Source organism: Antedon mediterranea, chromosome 6 (assembly GCF_964355755.1).
Source record: "Antedon mediterranea chromosome 6, ecAntMedi1.1, whole genome shotgun sequence".
NCBI classification, from domain to species: Eukaryota; Metazoa; Echinodermata; class Crinoidea; order Comatulida; family Antedonidae; genus Antedon; species Antedon mediterranea.
Window position 1 is genome coordinate 18,498,761 of NC_092675.1, and position 7,302 is coordinate 18,506,062.

Genomic DNA, 7,302 nt, shown 5'->3' on the forward strand with positions numbered 1-7,302 from the left:
ACGTCACCGTCAATCAAACAATATGGGAAGAAAAGAAACAAATGTTATGTTTATCCTCTAGGATAGAGTAAGTAAGTGGGCCTGTCGTGAATAAAAGATGGCTGCAAGTAACATGACACGTAAATTATTTATAAACCCCTTAAAAATGTTGTTAATGTTTGCTGAAAAGGAAGTTTTTTGGCACATAATAGTAGTTTTTCAGTTTGAACAAAATTTGAATTGAAAAAAAAAATACAAAATTGGATTTTATTCATCCTTTTTTTTTGCTATGCAAAATGTAGAGAGAGTGACAACGGAGGGCGTGCTAGTTAATTTTCGTTCCATATTAAGATACAGATAACTCAAGATATTAATAAAGCTTTTGTGACATTATTATTTCGCCAAAAAAAAAAAAAAAAAAAAAAAATGTTCATTTCTAATTTCATTCTTATCAAAATCAATCGTAAATATGACAGTTACCACAGGTGGTATAGCTGCTGTATTCCATTAAACATGTACAACATATAGATGTAATTTAAGCACGGCGAGTTGTCATAAATAGTAAAACCAATTCCATATCAAATTACTGAAATTTTTATTTATTCATTTACTACTAGTTCTCTGCAAGTTATCATTTTGTTGTGTAGTCTGTATTATATTTATACTTTCGAACGTAGATGTGTGACTTTGTTTTGTAGTCCTATAATTAAGATTATCACTGAAATAATTAAACAATAACACAAGTATAGTAATATAGTATTATAAATGAGGATTATTCAGAATATTATAGAATTTATATTAAAAAACTCTAAATCATTTTAAATAAGAAACATTGATGGTAACTAAAAATAACCTAGCAGTTTAGTATTATTTTTTACATCTTCTTCATAATGATCATTATTATAATATCTAAATTATTAAAAAACAATTATTAGGACGACATAATAATGGTTATAATTCCAATGGAAATGCATTTTGTGACGTATATATGATTCCTTAACTTCCTTTGTCCCATTTTGGTGTTCTGATATTGCTTTCCTAATTTTATTTTACCACCCCTCCACCACCCCCTACTCTGAGCAATATAGAAAATATTCGATATTCGACTATATCCAATTATAAACATTAAACATTTTCTAAAACAAATTAATTTTGTAAAACACAGTCTTAATAACATTTTTAGCCGATCATTCAAATCCATTCATCAATTTATCTTATGCAGATCCGGTGTTGAACTTTCCAAAAAAATTTAAAGAAAATGAATGCAGAAAACTCCCGACGCCATTTCAACATTCTAAAAATAAGTGTTATATGATGCTCTTGTTTTTATATATTTACATATGTTGTAATTTTCCATTAATTATATTTGTTAATTCAAATTCCAGGTAGTATCCAGTTGTAATGACAATACATTTTATATTATCTCAATCATTTAGTATTTTTATGATTGATATGTAATTGGGTTAAACATTGAACAAAATATTATTGTTATAAGTACATGCACATTTCTGGGTGAATGACATGTAATGGACATAACATTAGTGATGCCTTCCTACCACCAAGGCCTCTTAATAATGTTTTATTGAATGTTACCAAAACATAAACTTACAATGATGAAATGAGCTAACGATCAACCTCACTGAACTGGAAATGTTATGGCGGAAAACGTGACTCGTCAAAGATAATGAGATGGGAGGATAGCTAATTATGTCTTCAATCTTGTTTTAATAATTTTATATTCCGGCAATTAACTGTTGTAGTTTTTGTCAACAAACGGAGAAAGAATTTCTTCATTCTTGTTTTCACTAAACATATTGAAATAATTTGATTGGATTATTGTGTTATGTTACTTGTTATTTTTTTGTGCATATTTTTAACAAACAAATGTATTTGGATTTTGTGGGAAGTATCCTGGTCTATCCAATCTAAGGCAAAATATAAAATGTTCATTTACAACATCAACAACATCTGTATACATGTTTAAATAGGCCTAACTGTATTTGTTAATCGTTGAACTATTTTTTATTTAATTAATTTCTTCTTCTGAAACAATCAAACATGTTTTTTAAAATTTCTTCTATAAACATTATTATTTGTTATTTCTTCCAATTTTCAAAACCCCAATTTTCTGAAAAACAATTTTTCCTATTCCAATGGATGAAGGAACATCCTGATTTTTCTCATTCATCAATATGTATAATAGAAGATTTTTTCTCATTATCTCACAATAATTAAACAAAATATACATACATGTTTCTCGCCTTCTTGCCTTTACACAAATACTAAATGAGTTGTAAATAGAAAGATTTTATCTGTGAAAACAATATTATTTAAAAGTATTAATATATTGAAGAAATATTTTCTTTTTATATTTTTATTTTATGATGAAAAAATAGCGAGGCAGCACAAAATTACATGACTTAATAAAGCTATATTGTTAGTAGTATACCGGAAGACTATAAACATACGAATGTGTTTAATGGTATCGAGAACACCATCACAGCCTGATTCCTGTACGCACATGCATCATTCACATCTTCGTCACTTCTTATGAATTTCTTCAAGTGTACTCTAGCATTCATTATTTCATTATCAAAGGTGTTGACGCTAAAATCGCACTCGCCGTTAGCGGCAATATATTATCTAATATTCTTTTGTTTGCACAGCATCGGTATTATTTCTAGCACTCTTGGGTGTGATACTAACTCCCAAGAGTGCTGTCCAAGACATTCCATCAAAGACGAATATTGTCAATTATTGAGCATGTACTCAGTAATGTTGACGAGATTATTCTCGACATCATTGAGAATGTCATTTTGTATATTTAAAGAGATATCTTTAATTGAGAAACTATGTAGTTAAGAAATAGATTAGGATATAGATTACATTTTCATTATTACAGATTAGAACATATCGTGCCGTACTTTATGACATAATAAATGTGTATTTTATTAACAAAAGAAATATAAGAGGCATAAAGATAAATTTCAAAATTGGGGTTTCTAAAATTTGAAAATATAACTTATTTGGCGTATTATAAACAAAATATTCTACAATCCATTCACAATGAAAATCTCCCATCTGTCAGTTGTTGACAGCATTGACAAATCAAATCATCTCTGAAAAAATTAATTATAGTTGCTCGTCTATAAGGTGGTGTACTTTACATAAGAGGAAAAGCTCGTGTGTTTTCTGAATTAACTAAAGGGTGTACTGGATTAAAAAAGTCGTCAGACAGTTTGGAAAATGGTCAATGCATGTACATATTGTAATGTTTCGTACGACAAGGCAAGGGACTTGCAGTAATTTGTTCAGTTATGTATTTTACAGTACCAATACACTATATGTGTTTACTTTATTACTAAAATAAATATTAAAATAATAGTATTCATTTCTCAGATTAATTTGATAATAAATGAATAATTATGCTAAAATTGAATGAGTCTCACAAAATAGAAAAAACATTATTCACTTGCAAAATGCATCTTGATGAACATATGATCTGGCATGCGAAAAGATCGTTGTCTTAAGTGACGTAACATTCTAGATGCAGAGTGTTTACTAAGTGTCGAAAATGCATGATAAGCCTAAGAGTCTAGCCCATCATAAAAATGATGGACCAAAAATGTCTCAAGCGGGTAATAAAAATAGATTGAAGATGGGCGCGACCTCTACAATGGTCGTATTATTCATTTTATTCATTGGTTGAAGCGGTGTAGATTAGTTGTTCCATATGTCAACTCGTATTTGAATTTTCTTCACTTGTATAACTCTTTATCAATGTATGACCATAGTATTATAGATTATTGATCAAATAACTAGCGCTTAAAAAGGAAGAAACGCTGATTTGTTAAGGCATTAGTTTGAACGGATGTTGAATTTGGAATCATTATATGAGGACGCTGTTTACCGCCTGTAACTTAGTTAAACTTGGATTGCTTTGGTTAAGTATCAGGAGTCCATCCAATTTATCATTACTGTATTAGTTTTTAATTTGTTTCCTAATTATTTCTTACTTTATCTGGATTTAATTTGTAGATGGACCATGCAGTATAGACTTAAGGTAAGATTAAACCATTTAAGATCATTTAGTTAATTTATTGTATTAGGTAGACAATTCACTAGGTGTGAATCTATAATTAGGCCCACATCCATAAAAAAAAGTCTACGATCAACACATGGACTGTAGAAGAAGATTATTTACTTTCATTAAATGGATTATGGGGGAAACATAGATCAAATATGAAGAAAGCTGTTAATGTTCCATTTTACAGCTGGGAACATTTTACTGCATTTTGGATTCATAAAAGCTACAATTAAACTAATCACAGAAACGAAAGAGTCTGGAAATAATATGTATTGTTTATATTTTATTATTTCCATCAATGAAAGTACATTTTAGAGTTAAATGAATATTTTTTAAATTAATATTCATTTATTGAATAATCTGTGAACGTGTGTATATAGTTTGTCTTCAACGTATACGTCAGATTCTTTTACCATTAGATCAAATTCATCGTAATACATAGTTAGATATCAAACGACATTGTTCCATTAAAACATTATATGATACCAACCACTACAATATGCTTCAAGTGCAAAGATTAGAAAGAAATTGATTTAATCACCAGTTTGTCAGTTACTGGAAAGAACTTCAAGTTTAGAATAGAATACTATATACTATAATATGCGCAAAGGAGGCCTGTTTTAAGAAAATTACATTAATGTTGAGAAAGAAAATGAGGTATGTAATTGTATTTTAGACAAAATACATTCATGCATGTTGTACAATTTAGAGAAAATATAACTATATATTATAGTAAAATAAAATAAATAAAATATTAAATAAATTTAAAGACAAAAACCCTAAAGCAGCATGGAAAGCAATTAAAACACTAACCGGCTACAAAGAAACCATATTGCGTGTACATGGAAGTGAGAACTTCGCTAATGACTTAAACAACTTTTTCTGTCGTTTTGAATCCGAGATATTAGTTACCAAAAATGAAAATGAAGACACAGAAATCCACGAAAATGAGACTTCATTAGTAAACAATGCAGTCATAAATGTAGTTGATGTGCGTAATGTATTCGCCAAAGTAAAGCTTGGTAAAAGTACTGGCCCTGATGGAATTGGAAATCGTGTTATTAAATACTGCAACCAAGAGTTGGCACCGATATATACCAAACTTTTTAATGAGAGTTTAGCAAGTGGTACAGTGCCCAATCAATGGAAACGGCATGTATCTCACCTATTCCTAAGATAAAAAATCCCAAGGAACTTAATGACTATAGGCCAATAGCTATCACATCCAATGTTGGTAAGTGCCTAGAAAAAATTGTACTTAGGCAGTTGCTTGATCAGACCAAATTGTTTCTCGATCCTCTCCAATTTGCCTATCAGAGTAATAGAAGTGTTGAAGATGCTGTGCTCTTCCACTTACATAATATTTACCAACATTTAGATGTGCCTAAATCATATGTAAGATGTTTGTATATAGATTTTTCTAGTGCTTTTAATACCGTTGAACCTGGTTCATTAGTACGCAAACTTAAAGAAATGAACGTAAACGACACATTGACTTCATGGATATATAATTTCTTAACAAAAAGGTTCCAGTATGTTAAACTAAACGGTATTTTATCTGATAAAAGAACTGTTAGCATTGGCACGCCACAAGGGTCTGTTATCTCCCCAATGTTGTTTTCACTGTTCACCAGCAGTTTCAGAGCCAATTCAAATGAATGTTGTATAGTAAAATATGCAGATGACACAGTCATCACTGGATACATTACTGGCAATGATGAAACAAGCTATAGACAACTAGGATGTGATTTTTATCACTGGTGCTGCAATAACAACCTGAAACTAAACATAAAGAAAACAAAAGAAATGCAAATTGATTTTAGGAAAATTAAAGAACCCTTAGAACCTCTGATTATAAATGAAAATGAGATTGAAGTAGTAAATGAGTACAAATATCTGGGTTGTATAATTGACAATAAGCTAAATTGGATAAATAATGTAAATAAAGCCACATGCAAAGCCAACCAAAGGATGTTTATTTTAAGAAAAATGAAGTACCTACAAATTGACAAAACTATACTTAAATTGTTTTATAACTCTGTAATTCTCAGTGTAATACTTTTTTGTAATGTTTGTTTCTATGGTAATACAATGCAAAAAGATAAAATTAAACTTAATCGAATAGGAAATAGAGCAATTAGACTAGTAGGAGAGCACTTACCTGATGTTGAATCCTTGTATAAAGAAAATGTGTTAAAAAAAGTAAAAAGTATCATTGATGATGAAACACATCCTCTTCACAAACAATTTGCTCTCATGAATTCTGGCATAAGACTACGTGCACTTAATACCAAAACAAAACGGTTTAGGTGCTCGTTTGTACCTAATGCTATACACTTATATAACTCCAGAGTACAAAGGTAAAATGTAACCGATAATTTTTATCTAATTTTAACAATTTTTAGCCTCTTAACTTTTTGTGTGTGTTTTTGTAAATTGTATTTTATATTTTTGTATTTTGCCAGTTTTCAAATCACATTTCTGTTTTTTAAATGGACAATAAAGTATATATGACTATGACTATGACTATGACTAGTAAACCTCAAATGGTAACAGTGATGATTCTCTTTCGACGTCTATCAATCTTAAACAAATTTAAATATATTATGTGATGGCGCTAGTAACAATCCGTTTTGCGTGACTAACTAAATGAAAAACATAATGCATAAACGGGCATAAATACGGAGGGTCCGGTTTGTGTCATGTTATTGTAACAAACCAGATATGTTGTAAATAAAGGTGGAATGATTGCCTTTGTTTTGTAATTGTCAGAAGATTATCGACATCATAATTCTACCAATGTCTTTTCAAATTGACCGGTAACACCGATGGTATCTACTGGTAATTACTGGTATCTAAAGGCAATTCATTGCCGGTGTTTACCGATATTCTTCACAAAATAATATGCATAGGATCCTCTTGATATCAGGAACAGATATAAAGCCTGTTTTCCACTAGGCGAATGTATTCGTGCGAATAGAACATTTCTGAGCTATGATTGGTTGCGCACTTAACTCACGTCACTAATATAGCAGATAGAAATACGAACACACACATGTGAATTAGATAGACGTTAGCTTAAACAAAATGCTCAATCATTCTCCATTCTGTGTATAGTATTAGGAAAAACGAAAAACGCCACTGAGTATAGTTCGCCCATTCTTTGAACCAAGACTAAGATATAATCGCTATTAAACTTCGCTTATTCAACTAATTGTTATGTAATGATTTTAGAT